Here is a 20,253-nt window from a genome sequence, read left to right as displayed (position 1 = left end):
AATAGAGCGCACTGGGCCTCCCCCTCCCAGACACACAGTGTGTGTCCCATTCAGCTATGCAAATGAAAGCTGCCTACGTCAGACACTTCCCTCCCCCATCTCTCCCTCTCTGCCCTTCTGTCCCTCAAAAACAACCCCAGATCTCAGCCTTTGCCCTAGCTTTTCTGAGCTGGAAAGGCCTTTGAACTCAGAGGCTGAACAGCTGTGTGAAACCTTCGCTTTATGTGTTATGGGCATAGGGACCCAACAAGCGAGCTGGGGAACTTTAGCCCTACACATATGGGAAAAGAAGCCGTCTCCTCCATGCCACTCCTCTACAGATGGCTTCATTAAAATGTCACAGGGAACTAGAAACAAGTTGGCACTCTTTGTTAGGCCAAACTGCTAAAAGGCGTATTTAAAAAAAACGATAACAAATAATAAAACTTCCAGCAATCCTAATGTTCACATTTTGGAGACAAGAAGGAAGCTATACCACAGGACAAGTAGATGATTTTGGAAGGCAGGAACCTACGCAGTCTCAACTCAATGTGCTTCTTAGTTGGAAAGATTAGATTAAAAAATGAACGTCAAATCATGGTGACAGTGCAGTATCTGTGGCATATTATCTGATATCACTAGAAGAAAAGCTCTTAACGAACTCTGTGAACTAAAACTGGTAGGATTGCTCTGACGTCCCGTCAAGTGATCAAGTGAGCACTGGCGTCACACACTTAAGCAGGACTTTGCTTTTACACTCCAGGCCTGGTTTTAAAGTCACAACTCTGGGGATGGAATTTAAATGAGCCCCACCCTGAAAAGCTATGGCTATTTAGAATTACTTGTTTTTTTTTCCCCAAGTACCAAAGTTCCTTAGTGACCAGTAAAGCTACCAGTAGACACTTTTCACCAAAAACAGTAGCGAGCATTCCAGGCCAGCCCTTCTGGGGCGGTGGTCCCAGCAATTAGACCCCCGAGGTTCAGGCCTCCAAGTTTCTCCCTTCTCTTTCCCCTGGAGCAGTGGAGGCTGGTCTCACTGAGCTGATATTTATGCAATAATTTCACAGTTGTTTATTAATCATGGCTCATTAATTCCTCTATCAGATGCATGTAGGTCAGTGTCATTATCCCAGTTCGGAAGACAGAGAAAGGTGAGAAAATGGAATGGTTTGTCCAGCAGCGCCAAGTTAGTGACAAAGTAGAATTTGAATGCCATGTAGTCCTCCTTCCCTTTATGTCTTTCTGTCAAAAGAGAAATCAAGAATCCTTTAAACCTCTCCCTCAGCAATCCTGTCTGGGGACTGAAAATGCTACAGTTCAAAAGAATGCTGCTCTCTTCACCGGATCACTGTAACTGAGAGGGGCTCAGAGCCTTACAAATAATGAAACGAACTGGGCGTGGAGTGTGGTGTGCATTCATGTGTGTATGTGTGTGCATGTGTGCATGTATTCACGCACATGTGTGTGTGCCTGCATACACATTTGTGCCCATAAGCCCTTCGGAAGAACTCAGAACCCCAGGGGTGTGTTGGTAAAGCTTGTCTAGAGCCTAAACTGAGATGGACAGCAACCCCTCTGCTATGGCTTTTTCCTAGAGAGGCCTGATCATTCATTTATAACAAATTTCAACCCAGGCCCCTTGACACAGGAGGCCGGCTGAGGAGCTGCGGGTGAGCTAGTCAGAAGACGGCGGCCTGCGTCGCCCCGGAAGGTATTTCAGGAATGTTAATGGTATGCCTGAGTGGAGGGCTTCAGAGCCCAGAGCTCGGGCTGAGAACTGCTCTGTAGCCATCTGTTGAGGCCCAGAAGTCTCATAGCAACAGCTTCTCAAGAATGGTGCTTTTTTTTTTTTAATTAAAATTAACACAAAACCAAAAACTGCTCCAGTGCTCAAGAAGAATCGGGACAGAATTCGGATTCTTTCTACAGGATGATGAGCTTTTAAGGAAGAAAAGCCTCCACATCTTTCATTCCCATTCTTTAAATGAGCAATTTGTACTTGGTTTTGAGGTCTTCATTTTTTTTTCTCCCCAGGGGTAAAATTCTTTTTTTTTTTTTTTTTTTTTTTTTTTGGAAAAAGGTGGAGGTGAAACAAGTTTTTAAAGCTGTGGAGAAATAATTGGCAAAAATATGGTTAAGAAACAAGGAGGCAAAGTTTTGAGATTTTCCTGGTGTTTGTTGCTCTTAGCAATCTGGTCAGCAACTGCATTTTTTCCTGTGTAATAATGTGATCTTTATAAGCCTGTTGTTTAATTAGTGACGTGAACTTCAGACGAAGGCACTGATTTTACTGGGGTGATGTATAGGCTCCAATATGAATCTCTTGAGTCTTTATAACAGTTGACCTTAGAAAAAGAGCGAGGGGAAGTGATACTGGTAGTTTTTTATTTTTTTAATCGATGAGGCATTAAGTTAGCTATTAACAAAAACTGCATTTGTTCTCCAGGATAGAAGACCCTGTAAAATAATCAACACCTGAAGCCTAACTAGCAGCTGTGTATACCGGGGTAGGCACGCTAGCCAGAGACAAAAGGAGTACATTCTATTCCAAATTCTACCCCTTACTGGGCAATTTTAGGAAGGTACACAACCTCTTAGAGCATAGTTCCTCATCTGCAAATTGGATTTCTACATTGTTAGGAAGGAAGGTTAAATATAGTCACATAAAAGGAACTCTGGGAAATGTTTCTTGACTCTGAATGGCATCTATAAAGGAGTGTTATATGCTGTCATTCTTGCCATTGTCCAACCCTGGGAAAATATTTTCATGAGAACTTTTATATTCTCTTCATTTTTTAGTTTGGCATTTTTTAGTTTCCCTCAAGTCTTACCAAATAAAACTTCCCAGCAGTCACAAAATATTCCAAGTGATTTTGCCTGCACATGTGTAATTCTTGAATATAGTACACACATGGAATAATTCTTGTTTGCTATTGTGTACTTCTACGCATGAAGTTTTATTCAGATCTAATGTATTGCCCCTCATGGTCCAGGGTGATGCCACTAACCCTCAGGAAAAGGATAGGGACTCTGAGTTTGGTTTCTAGAATGTGGGTTCCTAACAGAGTCTTTCTAAGAAAAGGAAAAGCATGCCCACTTACCCTCTCTGTACCGGATGTCTGTTTAACCAATATGTGTTTATGGAGTGCCTATCACGTGCCAGCTGTGTTTCTAGGTGCTGGGTTTAAGGTCACGAACAAAAATAGACAAAAATCCTTGCATATGTTCTAGTCAAGGGAGACAGGTAACAAACTCCCAAATAAGTCAGTTGCATTGAAGCTTATCAAATGATAACTGCAATGGAAAAACATAAAGCGGGGAAGTATGGTACACAGTGGCAGGGGGATATCATAATTTTCTAAAGGGTGGTTGGAGCAGGCCCCACTAAGAAGGTGATATTTGAAGGAAGGCTTGAAAGAGGTGAAAGACTGAGCCTTGAGGTGAGCTGAGGAAGTGCACACCAAGCAGAGCTGAGCAAGTGCAAAGGGCCTGGGGAAAAGTGTAGCTGACACTTGTGGTGAGGAAGAACCAAGAGACAGTGCAGGAGGGGCGAGGTCAGAGCCTCTGGGCCACTGGAAGGCGTTTGGCTTTTACTCGGAATGACTGCTGTGAGAACTGACTTCATAGAGCTTATTGCAATGTTTAAATAAAATAATTAGTGTAAAGCCTTTAGCACGGTGCCTACCACATAGAAATCTTCCCTAATTGTTTAGCTATTGTCCGTTGGTTTATTATTACCACTACCTAGGATTTAAAGATAGAACTATGTGAGCACACAGAAGAGAGCTTAGTTCTCATCAAAGCTGATTATTCTTATGAGAATTAAATTCCCAGCCTTGGCCTCTTAAGTATTCAATTCTATCACCTAAGAAGGTCCCCATTCTATATCTTCACACATACAGAGAGAAAAACTTAGTTTTTAAAAACTTGCCTTGTTTAAGCTGAACCATTGTTTCCATTATGAAAGTACTAAGTCCATATTCTCTACGGACAGGTGTATTTTGATACATTTGGTTTAAATTTCAGCTACAAAAGTCCGGTTGAATTCCTCTGAATTCACCTGGTATTGCAATGTACTGGTGTTTGGGTTTTGATATCGATACCCTTCTGGCCACAGGATTCCAGGTGGGGTGGAGCCTATTGCTGATAAAATGAAAATAAGGAATCGATGTCTTTTCCAGAAAGCCAATCTTGCTTCAAGAACCCACTCTCACAATGATCTTCCTAGATACCCCTCTGAGTGTCTAGATTCTATTGATCTCCTTTGAACTTGAAAGGTTTGTCTCATAACTCATATCAAGTTATGACTTGCTCAGAAACTAGAAGAATCCTTTTCTCCAAGAATTTAAAGACCGACAGAATTGGGGTTATCCTTGCTCCATAACCAAGATAAGTGATTTGGAAACAATAAAAGGAAGTACTTGATGATAACTAGAGATGATCAGTAAAGGAAAAGGCTGTCTAAAAATGTATACCCTCATCAGTGAGGCTGGGTAACCAACAGGCAGAGAGTTTATCAAACATTTGGATGACAGCTTAACTTCTAAGATGTCTTTCACGTTTGTGGTTCTACTTTCTTCCAAGATCTGCTTATTGAAAGCTAAGTTCTTCAGGAAAAGTTACCTAAATTCTCCTTAACCGACCTCTTAGTTTAAGGATTCTGAGAGCAAAAAACAAGTGATTGTGGAGGCTCTATTTTACTTAGTGTGGGTGATCCGGGGAATCATCCTCCAATAGTGGTTGACCCTGGCCCTCGTGCCTGGAGCCTCAATGCTCCCCAGTATTGACAGTGCTGCGCCCCTGTTTGCAGATTCCAATGTTAGCGTGTTGTAATATCACCACTGCTTGCTGCAAAGTTGCTTGGGTTATGATCAGTGGGTACAATAGACTATAGCTCACTTTTTCTTTTGAATAAATACTTACATTATACTTACTATATTCTACATGATTTATAAAAAATGCTCTCAACAACCCTATGACAATGCTACAATTTTAATTCTCACTTAACAGGTTCAACAATTGAGATACCAGTTCAATAACTAATCTAAGGTCACACAGTGACAGCTGGGATTTAAACCCAGGCCAGTATCTGCGTTCTTAACTCCTACAGTGGATATGCCCACAAAATACTTTGTGTAGTCTCATGCACCTTTTTCATTTGTTGTAGCTTTCCTATTGATTTAGAGAAAAAAAGTGATCTGGCAGATCATTACACTTTATTGCCCTCCATGAGGGCAGAGAATGTAATCTATTGATACCCAGTGCCTAGCATAGGGCCTGGGGCATGGCAGATATGCAAATATTTGTTGAATGAGTGAAAGAATAAGGGTGTGACATGAACAAACAGTAATAAGGCCATAGAAATGCCTCCCTGATCTCACGGAGCCACAGAGACATATGTGGTTGCAGGATGTCACTTAATGCGAAAAACTTTGACTTTGAAAAGTTAAAAAATAGGATAAATTAGAGATGAAGATATAATGGGACAATTATTTGAACTAGCATCAACAATTTCATCCCTTATTAGGTGCTCATTGATATTTTAATTAATTAATAACTCACTTCACACTGAAAATAGTGCCTGCCAAAGACCCCAAACTAACAGTTGCCATGTGACAATTTGGGAAGGAGCAAACCAGGGAACCATGAATTCCACTAAATCAGGGGTAATGTAATGTGGGGTTTGGACTCAGTGCATTTCACGAATGGGCATTGAGACTCACAGATTTATTACAGGGTGGAGAAAGAAAGCCTGAGTCTGGCCAATGCCATTGCCTGAAGGAACATTTGGGTGCAGTGAACGTAAGCCCATGGAGACCAGCTGAAATAAAAAGAGAGTTCTTTAAAAAGATATGAGGGAAGCCTGTGAAATCTGACTGCAGGAAGCCAGGAACACTTAAAAGTTTAACCTAATAATTAAGTCAGAAGGAATCAGAAGCCTGAGTGTGAGTTCTCACCTTGGCATTGCTGAGTTTGTGACCTTGGAAAAATTATTCAGTGTTTCTAGACCTTGTTTACCCATCTGAAAAGTAGGAATAATGAAAATATCTGCCTTGTTGGATTGTTGTGTTGGATTGTTCCTAATGTAATTGTTGATTACATTAGATGAAGCAATACCCATAAAGCACTTGGAATACTATCTGACACACAATAGGAAGTCAATAAAATTAGCCTTTATTATGATTTAGAAAGTAGACACCAATCACTTTCTCACTGGACTGCATAGTCCCTCATTTCAGTTGACTTTGAACATGAGTTTCATTAATCTCCCTATAGACTGGCTTCCCAGAAACATAATTCTAGTGTTAATTGAATGATGTAGTGGTGTCGTCAAGGTTCCAGGTTTATCTCTTTCCATTCTACCACTCTTAGCATGATGATTTTCATCCCCAGGTTTGCCTCTCATGATTACAAGATGGCTGATGCAGCTCAAGGCACCGCCTCCACACACAACTATGTCCAAAAGCAGGAAGGAGTCCAATTTTGTGTATTTGATCAAGAATGAGCAATATTTTCCCAAAAACCCTCCTGCAAAATTTCCTTTGAGTCAGGTATAGTTAGCTAGGGTTATGTCCTATACCCATACCTAGACTAGTAACTGGCAGGGAAATCAGAGCACCATGATGGATGTAGATCATGAATCATTTATCTCTTGGGGCTATGGAGGGACCCACCTTCCTGAGCACATAGTCATCTGGTACTGCAATGGAATCATAATTATGTTTGTGAGAAAGAAAGGGAGAGTGATCATTGAGCAAACAATCATCAGGGCCTCTCTTAGATGAGCACATGTCTAAGCCAGGCAAGTTGGAGTCCTCCCCTGAGGTTTCATATACGGACTAAGAAAAGGCAGAGCTTTCTTTCTTTTGAAGTGGCTAATAAGGGATGAAGTAAACCTGAGGTTCTCTGCTCTGTGGTTGTTTTCTGTATTACTTGCCCCCTCCTCGCCCCCGCCACACACACACATACACTGAAGGAGAATGCTATTTGCTGTAGCCCAAAATTTTATTTATAGAGAGAGGGTGGAGAAAAGAAGGGAGGGAGAGAGGGAGAGAAAGATAGAGCCAGAGACAGAGGCAGAGACAGAGACCAAGACACACACACACGTGCGCGCGCACACACACACACACACACACACTTGTGCATGTGTGTGAAGATATGATGCCTGATGTGGTGAGAGTGAGGGAGAACCTGACAATATTGTTCAATCCTCAAGGCCATCTTCATTCTTGGTCTTCCCAAGAGGTTCCCATTTGTGCTTAAATTTCTTTGTGGGTTCAATGTCACTTGTATCATTTGCAAAAGCAACAACACGATCCTGTCTGATGCATTTCCCAAAATTTCTGGGTTTCTAATCTCTCACCTCTAATTGTGTATGACCCTGGCTCTCCACAGAGCCATCTTTGGGTTCTACTCCATCTATCCTCACAGCTCTGGAGCGTTCATCACTTGACTAACTTAGCCTCTGGGCCCTGGTTCCAAGTTCCATGGGCAGCCATCCGAATGGCTCTGGTCCAGCCTCATCACTTTAGCAGGGGCTTGGCGAGGTCTCTAAGAAGAGGGAACAGGGAAACAATACCATCTATCTCTGATTTAAAATGTCTGATATCTGCTCAGTCCTTCCTAAAATGGCTCTGCACCCAATTGAAAAGTACATTTTTCCAAAGTAAAATGGCTAGATTTCAGATATACAGGTGCCTTTGATGGGGAGTTAAAGTCTGGCAGCTCTACCTTTGACCTCACTTACATAGAAGAGAATTCTGGGCTCATATCATGGAATTAATGAAGGGTTTCAGGAGGGAGTGACTAGAAGAGTTGAGTGAAGTCATAAATGAGTGTGGCTATCAGGGCAGGCCGATGGGAGAATCAAGTAGGACTATTGAGGAAAATCCCATGGAAGGCAGAAATATAAGAAGTGGAACCTGTGGTTCAGTAAGAACAGATAACTATTTTTTTAATGTTTATTTTTACCTTTTAATTATGAAAATATACAAACATTCATGAAAGTAGAGACTACCACAAATTCCCAAGCACCCATCACTCAGCTTTTGTTAAACAGAACAAGTCCGGGAGGAAAAGAAGCTGAAAGAAAGCAGGATCCAGTGAAGGACAAAACAGTCGATGGCAGATGTATTAGTGAACTTGTCAGGAGGAGGAGGGGCCAGGCAGTTAAAATCCAAGACATTTGTTCTTTTTAATCATAGGTTAATGAAATAATTGCTAAAAGTGATCTGGCTTCTTGGTATCTGAGTAGGGATTATATTAATTGAGGAAGCAGACCCACGTGGCCTAATCTCCAAATTACTGGGGTGGGGGGAGGTCTTACACAATGACAAGACTAAGAAAGCCTGCCATTCCTTCGACATTCAGCAACTACTGATCTGCACTTTCCCGGGCACTGTGCTAGGCTTTATAGGCACACAGATCTGAAAGACAGGGTCTTTGTTTTCACAGAATGCAGCTTCTAGTTGGGGAAATAGACAAAAAAATCTCTAACAGGCATGCTCCGATGAAGTTTTTCTCATAGCACAGGTGAAATAGGTGAAATAGGTGAATAGGTGAAAGCTTCTTGTAGGAAGATGAATGTCTTGATTTTTAGAAGGATGAGTAGGGATTAGATAGAGAGATATACTAGGCAAAGGCATTCTAGACAGAGTATACCAAGAGATGTTTGATGAGTACCTTAAGTGAGGGCTGCAGGGCAGATTTTGCACTAAAAGATGAGTAGAGAGGGAGTGGGAACAGGGCTGAAATCCAGCCCAGGCTCTGCTCCCTGGAGCAGTTGCATCCACCAGGAGAAGGAGATGCCTTTGCCACATGGGCAGAATGCTTTTGGTATTTGGTATCCTTTGATCCAAGAACATAATGGAGGATGCTCATGAGTTTGAACAAGACCCTGAAGTTGATGGGGAGCTAATGAAGAATTTTAAAAGCAGAGCAGTGACACAATCAGATCTGTGTTTGAGAAAGACCATTCTGGCTGCATTTGGGGAGGTGTTTTTGAAGATGGCAACCCCAGAGGAAAAGAAACACGAGAGAGGACTGCGCCAGGTGAGAAATAATGAGGGCTCGAAGACGTGGTGGACTTGATATCTAGAAGGTAGAATAGGTAGACAGTCTGGCTCTTTGGGTGAGGGAGAGGGAGGTGGTTAGGATGGCTCCCAGGTTTTTAATGTCAGCAGCTCAGTGGAAGGTTATAGCTTCCCAGAAAAGACTGATAAGCCCAAGAACTTTGACATAGTGTGTGGTAAGGTGTTAGCTGTTGGATAACAATAAAAAGTTTCTTATATAAGCATTATGGTTAAAGATTAAAAGGAAGGTTTCAATAGTAGCTTTTGAGACAGGAAAAACTCCCTGATCTTGAGTTGCACTCCTTCAGAGAATGATCAACTGATATTAAAGGAAATTGTTACTATCCCTTTCAAATACAGAAAAACCTCCTGCAGTGGATAGTCAGTCTTTTCAAGATAGGACACAAAGTAATGCTCACATACAGACATCTAGTTCATTACCCTTATTCTTTCTTTCAAGAGTAAAATGATATAATCCTAGAGTATCCCAAACCCTTTTCCCATTCTTTTGAAGAAAGCAGTTTTTTGCCTGTTGTTGTTGTTGTTTTGTTTTGTGTTTTTTTTTTTTCTGATAGTGGACACACCAGAAGCATTCTTTCTGTCTCCCTGGTGCTTGTCATAGTGGTTCAGTAGCTCAGGCTTTGGTGTTGAATGGTGCTAGGTTTGAATTCCAAATTAACCACCTTCTATCACCTTGGGCAGGATACTTACCTCTATGAACGTCATCTGTAAAATGGGGGTTGGAGGCCAGGATACGACCTACCTCATAGAGCTGTTGTAAAGTTTAAGAGGTAATGAAAGTGAAGTGGTCAGCAAAGGGCCTGGCAGGTAGCACGCTGGTCGTGGTAGAGGTGGCCATCGTTGCTGTTGTTCTTGTTTTTAATGCTGATTTTCGGACATTACGAAAGGATATGATTTGCTTTTGCAAACTTTCATTATTCCTTTGGCTTGCATCTATTAGATGAGGACTACATATCATGCTGACTTCTTTATAGATTGGCCCCAGGAGAAAGAGGAGCATACCACATGAGTCAGGGGGCAGGTTGCATATACCCAACTTCTTCCTGATGCTTTGGGATATCGTGCTGATTATGTCCAGGAAAGAGAAGCATAACATTAGACTATAGAAACCACTGGAAAGAAGGCAGAGAACTATGGTACTCTTGGTTTTCACATGACCAAGATGTTTTCCTAGAATACAATAGGCCACCAAAGCTACTTTTGGTATTACATTTAATAATTCAACATAGAATATTTCTGATTAACTACCAGCATAAGACTTCAGTGGCCAGTTATACCCAAAGAAAATGTGCTTAACTTATCAAGAAACTGTCTTGATAAGACTGTAACTTTGGTCATTGCTCTGGAATGTCCCTTGTGATCCTGCCAGTTTTCATTGCCCAGAGGTGTAATGTTTTTGTGAATGCTCCCATTTTATGCTTTCACAAATTAAAAATGTTTTTTATGTTGTACTGTAACTGAAAGCAAACAACTAGTGTGCTATTATCTCACCTGAAAAAATAGGAGTGGTGAGAATTCAGGAGTTAATATTGTTAAAGTGCCTGGGACGAGAAATACGTATTTAAGTATAAAGTAATATTGTTCTTGATTGCTGCCGAATCCTTGTGATACAACATGAGAATGAGACAGAGACGAGAAAAAGTGGAAGTCTGTTATTTTTTACTACTCTAAAATTTGCCATGCCTTTGAGAGAAAAATTAAAAGATTTAAAAATATATAAAATTAACCATTCATAATTTGCTATGAAAAAGAAAAAAGAAAATTCAGTGACAGTTAAAATTTTTCATCAGTAGTTCTCAACTGAGATGATTTTGCTCCCCGGGGGACATTTAGAAATCTCTGAAGACATTTTTGGTTGTCACAAGTGGAGTTGAGGTGGGGGTGGGGAGTTGCTACTGGCATCTGGTGGATAAAGGTCACAGATGCTGCTAAACATGCTACAATGCACAGGACAGTCCCCATATCAAAGAATTATCTGGCCCAAGTGGTGCCAAGGTTGAGAAACCCTGTGTTAAATAGTGGCTCTTAGGAGTATCAGGTGGTTATTATCCAACACTGGACTGTCTCTTTCAGCAAGAAATTAGCTTTCTCATTGCTTTCTGAGAAATGAAATTATTTCCTCAGTAATATAGGGAAAAAAAAACTGGTATACCTTCTCATGGGTTTAGTCAGGGCCGTCTTCTTTCTATGCGACTCTCAAAGTATCAGACAGTTCAGTCCAAAAAAAAAAAAAAATCATCAGTTCACTTGCTTGGGAGATTGTGGGTTAGGAAAAACAACAACCAGATTGACTAAAGTGTTCACTTTTCAACTGGTTGGTTTAGCACTCTGTGGACACACAGATGTTTGTGGTGACAAAGAGTGGAGTAGAAGAGTGAGGCTGGGTGAGGAAATGCTTTCACATTTCAACACTCTTTTTCAAGGAAAGGGAAAGTTGGCTTTTTCAAATACTTGCCAAGTGTGAAGCGACCCAGGAATAATCACAGAACCTTCTTTTCGTTCTTCTCTGTTTTCCTTGATTATCTTTATTTCACTAACTATTAATTGAGCATTTTCCAACCCAACTCCTGTGATAAGTACTACTCATGGTGCAAAAAATGATTTTAAGAATAAGCTAAAAGAAAATCACATGGTTCTATAGATAATCTCAAAAAGAAAATGTTAAAGGGTTTCTCCCCGGATTCTGTGTGTGTGTGTGTGTGTAACAAGGTATAAAACTAACTCCCATATTGCTGTGCATTTAATTAGGTGTCTTTATTGGAAACTGTAAAAATGTATAATCTCATGATAAATGACTGCTGCAGCCACATGTCAATTTTCTTGATTTTGTTCTATATAGAAAGCTTTCGCTTTATCTCTGAAAGATTACCCAGCTCTGGAATTTACTAGTAGAGGTATATTGGAAAATAGTAGACAAATGTAAAATTAATCACAACAAATAAATTTAATCAATTATAGGAAATGGTTTTTCAGTTGAATCTTTCTTGGTCAGCCTGTAAGAAAACAAATTACTTTTTTATTATGATGAATGTTAGTACATCTTCAGATACTTCAGTGGAACTCACTGTGCAAATATGACAGAAGGGTTAGGAGGAGAGAGTTTGGAACCAGATTGCCTGGATTCAGATCTTGGCTCTGTCACTGACTCCCTGTGACTATGGAACTTTGGACAGATCACTTCTCTCCTACTGCCTTAGTTTCCTTATCTTCAAAATGAGGGTAATGTTATTTTCCTCAGAGGGTAATAGTAAGGATTCAATGAGCTAATGCATGTAATTAGCACGAAGTAACTGCTCAATATGTGTTAATTATTTTTATCATCATCATTATCATTATTGCACTGTATTTTGTTATTCTCTATTTGTACTACACAAGAGCCCAGTGAGTGGAGCCACTGCAGCTTGCCCTAATCCGTTGTGGTGAATGCATCTAACTTTGATCACCTCATGTCTCTCGAAACAGTTATCTCTTAAAAACCCATACTTTGGAACTAACAGGACAGAGATTTGTTGGTTTATAAACAAGGCCTCTGGCTTTCTGTGCAATATGACTATATGAAACATTGGAATAAGATCAGCATCTTGGATTCCCAAGTCTCAAATATATTCTAATCTTCAGGTAACAGGGGTCATATAATAGAATTTGAGTTCCTGGTTGCCTTGGAAGGGGGTGCTTTTAACTTGTTTAGTCTGTGCAATACGGGGTGGGGGGTGTGTTATTGGATCGTGGTGCTCTGAAGGATGTTGAAGTCAAATATATTCTGCCTGGATTTAAGCCAAGTTGCCGACATATTATATTTATTGTCCCTAAAACAGGATGGGATCAAAATGCTGTACACAAATAGGTGGTGATGATTTTATAGCTTTGGCTTTTCAATTTATTTCCTAGAAACAAATCTCGCTTGCTCTCCCAAGGCACATGATTGCTTGTGGGCTTACCTATATCATTTAGGTATGTACTTCCTACTTAGTGTAGTAACTAAGTTACCTCTGTGTTATTTTAGTCAACAAAGGTAAATGATCAAAATGACCTCTTAAAAGTCTGAATATCTTGTTAAAATGAGAACCATCCATCTTAAGAATGCCTTGAAAATATTAGAAATCATTGTTTTTCAAGGATCAATGTTATTAACTGTATCTGAAACTTTTGAAATTATAACCACCTAAACCAGTATGAAGAAGGGGGAAGAACAAGGATGTAGAAACACTAAAATTGTACATTTTATAAGACAAATGTGATATTGCATTCAAAATAAGAGATCTAGGAATTATTCTATCCTAGATTGAATTTCAGATAAATAACTAATTATACGAATACCTAAAGTAAAGGAATTACTCATCTCTAAAATAGAAAATGTGAACCAGTTGATTTTTAAAGTACATTTTGTCTCTAACGTATGTCAAAATCAATCTAAGGTGGCTTTTGCATTGAATTCCTCAAGGGGCAAAGTAGATGCACATTTGATTCAGTGCTGAACAAAGCCTTACTACTAAACATTAAACAGATTTGGATTTAAATACCTTCTTCTACAATTCAAGCATGAGCTGTACAAGAAATGTCCCCATGGTGATCAGAGTATCAGTATGAGGTACATGCGGAAAGATTGCTGTAGGAAGATAGGTCAGCCCTATTTCATGCTGACTTCTGTGGTGTGGGCACAGCAGCAGAGATGATGGCCTCGATGGCATCATCGGAGTGACTTTTAATTAAAAACAAGAATGGAAAAATCAAGAGCTGAGATTTACCCGGGAAACAGCAATGACATTCAACCCAGAGGGAGATTTTAAAACACCATTTGATTGCATGTTACTGGGGAAAAAATGGTTCTCATTATAAAAATCCTATGAAAAGTTGGGAAAATAATGAACACTATAAATTAGATTTGGATTTGACTGGCTTTGTAGCCTCAAATTCTGTGTTCCTTTAGCTTCTCTGTATCTCGTTAAGCTCTTAGTATACTACCAGGAAGAAAGTATGTGTGACCCATTCTTCTAACTTGAGTAAGCAAAAATTATAATAGTCCTATTTACGATATAAATAGCAAAAAGAAGAAATAATAAAGAAATGTTCAAATAGAACTGCCCAAGTGCTTAAGAGAACTGTGCAGCTCAGCTAAGTGACACCAATGAGGAAAACCTAATGCAATTGCTGAAGAAGAGGAAAATATATTTTCAGTAGCATACATTCCGGAGCAAAGAAAAAAATAAGGAAAAGATGTAGGTTTTTAAATAGATGGAAAAATCCTTGTTTTCTAAAATCTATCTTTAGACATTTGGTGCAAATTCTAATAGCTACAATTAAATTTCTTTCTAATAATACATTTTTAGATACAGAATCATTCTTATTTCAGATTCCAAAAATTTGTTAAAGGCAAAATGCTATGTATTTTAAACAAGCAAATATTTTTAAGTACCGTGATTATGACTGACTGCTGCTTACATGTGTGGTGCAAGATGACTGCCCTGAAATCTCAATTTTCTTTTCTATAAAATGAGGGTAGAAATCTGTGCCCACAGTTACCCGGATTATTAATTACATGCATATACATTAAATTACATACATAGTATTGTACTGGGTAGCTGGCAGGAATCTAGTAAATGTTGTAGGGGAATGCGGGTACTGGCCTTGGTATGTTAAATTGTTCCCAGATACAATTCGCATATATTTTACCAAATCAGTTTACTGAGCATCAATTTCAAAATCTGCAAAAATGATGGAAAACTGTCGAATGTGTGTGTGTGTGTGTGTGATGTTTATATTTGTGTGTGCATATGAGAAACATTTGAGATTTGCAATTTGCTAATAAATATAAAACATCTTGGGAGAAAAAAAGATGCCACTCAGATATAAACGATTACTTGTCGTTACCCCCAGTTTTGTTGACTAAAAAACATCAGTTGCAACATCTCATCATAATCTTATCCACTTCTCTTTTATGGAATTAAAACTTGATTCAAGTCATGTTTTGTGGCCTTTCAGTGTCTAGGAGATGGACGGACCTAACTGGAAATAAACAGAGCCAGGCATCTTAAGAGTGCAAAGTCCTTCTCTCTCCCACTCCCGGAGGAATTTATGGCCAGTAAGTTGTTCTCTAATGAGCACAGAATGAGAGCTTTGCATCTTCTCTTCATTAGTTTGACAGATATTCATTTAAATTTGAAAAGATTCCCAGGCTTGGGATAGCAAAGGAAAGTTCTGAATTCCTTTTGCGTCTTAATTCTGTTTTTGTTGTGATGAAGCTAGGGAATGTCAACAGCTGAAGAGAAATAAAGCCCATGTCTTCATCCAGGGACCTCTACATTTTCTATTTACAAGTGGCTGCAAACCAACACACTTTTGCATTGCAGCTATGAAGTCCAACACAAAGCACCAGGTTCTGCAAGAATACTGTTGAGTTCAGTTTCTATGAGGGGTGGATTTTTTATCTCATGCCTAATAAGGGATAGGCTGGCCTTAAATAGCCAGCTTTACATCAGAATAAGTCACTGATTTGAGCATAATGACGTGAAGTATACACTAAAGTTGATAAATTCTCTAAACTATGAATTGCTTTTGTCCTCAGTATTTAAAACCATCATGAATATTAGGCTACCACCAGCCTTTGGTTATTTATGGAAATGAGTAAACGAGGCTATCTATCTATCTATCTATCTGATCATCTATCAATCTATCTATCTATCTGATCATCTCTCAGCCATATATATACACTTTTAACCAATAGTAACGCTAACCTTTATCAAGGTTGTTAAAGTATAGCAACAATGGTAATGACTCTTTCCACTTTTTCACACCCTTTCTCTAGCTATTCCCTGCACAGTGCCCAGTGGAAGAGCACACAGGGACTGAAACTCACCTACCCTCAAGGTCTTAGCCAGGCACTGTGATACTGGCTGCATACATTCTGAGTGGTGCCTGCCCCCAATAACATAAAGAAAGGCCCCTATGGGCTAGCTGTGTTCCTGACGAATACTGTTATTAGGGAAATGTCTAAACAGACAACTTTGGGAGGAAGCCACATCACATGCCTAATCTACCAAAGCGAAACATTTAGCTGTTGAGCAGGTTCATTCATCAGGCTGATCTTGTCTAGCAGTTCTTTGGACCAAGTGTCCCACCCCCACCTCTGCCACTACCATTTTCCCCATTGACTTAAAGCAGATTTTTTTGTTTTATCAACTCATTTTAACGAAACCAGAACATAACATTTAAGGAGGAAAGGGATGCAGAATTTTAGTCCTGATTTAAAGAAAGGGTAACAGAGTTTGCAAAGCATCACCTGTTCTCTCAAGTGCATTGACTTGGTCATTAGAATGCATTCTCATTCTCTGTGAACCTCATTTGCCTATTGCAGCAGAGATGGTGTAGCACAGTGCCAGGTCAAGACGATTAGGTGAGAGCCCCTCTTTACCACTTATTAGTGGAATAACCTTGAGCAAGTTTTACCTCTTTGAGCATCCATTTCCTCTTCTGTAAAACACGAATGATATTGTTAGGCTTAGGTGAAGTAATATATGTAAGGTGCTTAACAATGTTGCCATGCAGAGCAATTTCTCAAAGTGTGGGCCCCAGACCATTAGAGTAACCTGGGAACTTGTTAGAAATACAAATTCTCAGGTCCCAAATAAAAAACTCAGGGATGTGGGGGAAAATATTTGCAAGTTATATAACTGATAAGGGGTTAATATTCAGAATATATAGAACTCAACAATAACAACAAAACAACCCGATTATAAAAAGGGCAAAGGACTTAAATAGACATTTCTCCAAAGATGATATACTGATGTCCAATAAGCACATGAAAAGATGCTTAAAATCACTAATAATTAGGGAAATGCAAATCAGTACTACAATGTGATACCACCTCACATCCGCTGGATGGCTAGTATCAAAAAAATAGAAAGTAGGTCTCGGAGAACATATAGAGAATTTGGAACCCTTGTGTACTGTTGGTGGGAATGTGAAATGGCACAATTGCTATGGAAAACAGTGTAGTATTTCCTCAAAATATTAAACAAAAGATTACCGTGTGATCCAGCAATTCCACTTCTGGGTATATACCCCAAATAATTGAAAGTAGGTTCTCTAAGAGATGTTCATACACCCATGTTCATTATTCATAATAACATCCACTTCTGGGTATATACCCAAAATAATTGAAAGTAGGCTCTCTAAGAGATGTTCATACACTCATGTTCATAGCGGCATTATTCATAATAATCAAAAGATGGAAGCAACTCATGTGTCCATCCACAGACAAATGGGTAAATGAAGTGTGGTCTCTGCATACAGTAAAATATTATTCAGCCTTGACAAGAAAGGGGTTCTGACGCATGTTACAACATAGATGAATCTTGAGGACATTATGCTAAGTGAAATGAGCCAATCACAAAGACAAATACTGTATGATTTTATTTATATGAAGTACCTAGAGTAGTCTAACTTACAGAGACAGAAAGTAGATAAGTGGTTGCTAGGGGTAGAGGGGAAGGGGAAATGTAGGGCTGTTTAATGGTATAGAGCTTTAGTTTTACAAGATGAAAATAGTTCTGGAGATTGGCTGCACGATGATGTAAATGAACTTAACACTGTTGATTGTACATTTTAAAAAGATTAAAGATGGTAAATCTTATGTGTATTTTACCACAATTTTTTAAACAATTTAAGGGTTGAGCCCACCAATCTGAGTTTTAATAACCCTCCATGTAGTTCTGATGCTTGCTCAAGTCTGAGAACCACTGATGTCAAGTAAACATTTAATAAATGGTGGCCACTATAACAATAATATTTATCATTATTACATATGCATCAGTAAACTTTCAATGATGTTCAGTATTGTTAGACTTAAAGTAGACTTCCTAATATTCTAATTCTTGAAAATTAGTGGGTTGTATTTGCAAAATTATATTAGGTGAAGTAGAATGTACAATCAATAAGAACACTCCTCTTCCCTAACCATTTTCCATTTAGGAAAGCTTGTGTATGTTTCTAATTTCCCGATTGCTGAATAGTGAAGGGCAGTCATTTTATTTCTGTAGTATACATGCAGCCTGGTGAGGTCAAGTAATCATTTTTGCAGGCGCTCGGCACCTCACGGTCCATACAGAACATTTCTAGGACCTGTTTCTGACTGTTATTGCCCTTGGGATCACAGTCCTACCTTTTTTTTTTTTAATATATGAAAAGCCAAATAATGTTGTAAACTTTATCTTTCCTTTCAGATAGCTCCATCAGAATCACAATAGATGTTAAGAGCTGTGTTAGTGGTCTTTGTGCCCATTTATGACTTCCTAACATTAACTGAACAAAGTGTAGAATTATCATATACCCAAACCATTCGAGAGTCTGACTACAGTTAACAGAAGAGACAGCATTAATTTGCTTTCTCAATAGATACTACTGAACTGTAAACATCTTAGTAGCTTTGAATTAGGCTCAAACTTGTTCCAGGCAGCTCTTGCTACCTGGTATCCATTTTGCTTTATTTTTATTTATCTTTTAGAGGGCAAAGGGTGAAGGGCTTTGAAGAATTCTCCAGGCAAGAAAGGAAAGCATTTTCTGCAAGGAAAATGGATGGCATGTTGTTTTCCTTTACAAAGGGCAACGAGGATATAATCTCAACGCTGCACTTGACCATCATCTGTCAAACCAAAGCAAACAAGCCAGTGCCAGTCTTTCTTCATTGTTTAACTAGGACAGAAAATAACTGCCATGTGGCGGTTGTCTAGCCAAAGAAAACCACCCTCATTTCAGAAAATGTTTACTCATTTGCTCTCATTGAGTGATGTGCCATTAAGGTATGAGTTAAATTATAGCATTTTGTGGAAAAGTTGTATTTGTATAGCAAAACCACAGGTGTTCCTTTTTGGTAGTTTTGGCTTTTTGAAAAGATGATAGTATGTTCTGAGGATTTTTCTTCTTTGAAGACGAGGAAATTGAAGCACCAAAAAAAAAAAAAAGGAATAGTGTGCTTAGCATTATATGTATTAATGTGAAATTTGGCAATTAAACCTCCTCTTTTGCATATGAAATAACCGTACCACCGTGTTTTATACCATCTACTTTTATGTATTTTTTCAAAAAGCCACCTGTCTTGATACAGTCTTGTACTGATTCTTGTTTGTATGTGTATTTTTTTCCAATGAGACGTCCCCACATCCCCATAGAACTGTCCCTAACTTTTCCATGTTTCCTCTGTAATCTGGCATTTTATTTTAAAATGCTGTTGGCGTCCTTGCAGAGGGATCCTGGTGCTACTTTTCTCCAAGCCAAATCTCAAGACTGTCTCAGTAGCACTTTGTTGACTGAGAGATCCAGAGTTAAAGGTGAGTCAGAGATTCTGTGTGCACTTTCTCACTAGTGGACGAGCTCTCTCCAGATCCAGCTAAGGAGAGGCTGGGATTCGCAGGATTGGTGATGTGAGGTTTAACCGTCTCAACCTATTTGTCCTCCACTGTGGGACTTGCTTGAGGAATTATAAGATAATTTCCCCCCATTAAAAAAAAAAATTGTGGTAAACTATACTAACATAGACTGATTATGTGTCCCCCCATCAAATTCATATATTTGAATTTGAAATCTAACCCCCCGTGTGATGGTACTTGGAAACGGGGCCTTTATGAGGTGATTAAGTTATGAAGTTTAAGCCCTCACGAATGGGATTAGTGCCCTTATAAAGGAAGCTCCAAAGAGCTTCTTCACCACTTTTGCCATGTGAGATTATAACAGAAAGACAGCCATCTGTGAACCAGGAAGCAGCCTGGTTCATACACAGAATCTACCAGCACCTTGATCTTGGACTTCCCAGCCTCCAAAACTGAGAGAAATAAATTTCTGTTGTTTATAAATTACCCAGGCTATGGTATTTTGTTATAGCTATCCAAAGAGACGGAGACCTATACATAACAGAAAACTGACCATTTTAACCACTTTTAATTGTACAATTCGGTGTCATTAAATACATTCGCAATGTTGTGCAAACACCGTCACTCTCTGTCTCCACAGCTTTGGGTAATTTTTTAAAAAGATTTCTTGCCTCAGCTCTCAAATTCCACTTGACTTTGTTCTTGCTTTCTCTCAAAGTCTCTGCTCCTGTCCTGATTATTTAACTTGGAGAGAGGGAAGGATTTTTTTTTTTTTTTTTTTAAACTCAATATGAAATATGTTTTTGGGGGTTAAAACACAT

At 39.2% G+C, this 20,253-nt stretch overlaps 1 long non-coding RNA gene across 2 annotated transcripts in view; it reads left to right on the top strand.

Moving 5' to 3' along the window:
- The window catches only part of LOC112476321, a 28,532-nt gene that overhangs the window by 2,412 nt on the left and 5,867 nt on the right, over window positions 1–20,253 (top strand). Inside the window, exons 2-3 of one of the 2 annotated variants that reach the window (XR_003045024.1) lie at window positions 18,571–18,865; window positions 19,309–19,393. This is a non-coding gene — a long non-coding RNA (uncharacterized LOC112476321). Of the gene's footprint in view, window positions 1–18,570; window positions 18,866–19,308; window positions 20,210–20,253 lie in introns of those variants that run through there. The other variant, XR_003045023.1, reaches the window with a different exon arrangement.

Source organism: Pteropus alecto, unplaced genomic scaffold (assembly GCF_000325575.1).
Source record: "Pteropus alecto unplaced genomic scaffold, ASM32557v1 scaffold161, whole genome shotgun sequence".
Taxonomy (NCBI): domain Eukaryota; kingdom Metazoa; phylum Chordata; class Mammalia; order Chiroptera; family Pteropodidae; genus Pteropus; species Pteropus alecto.
Note: the sequence above shows the minus strand (reverse complement) of the source record. Positions and strands in the feature narration are given on the sequence as shown.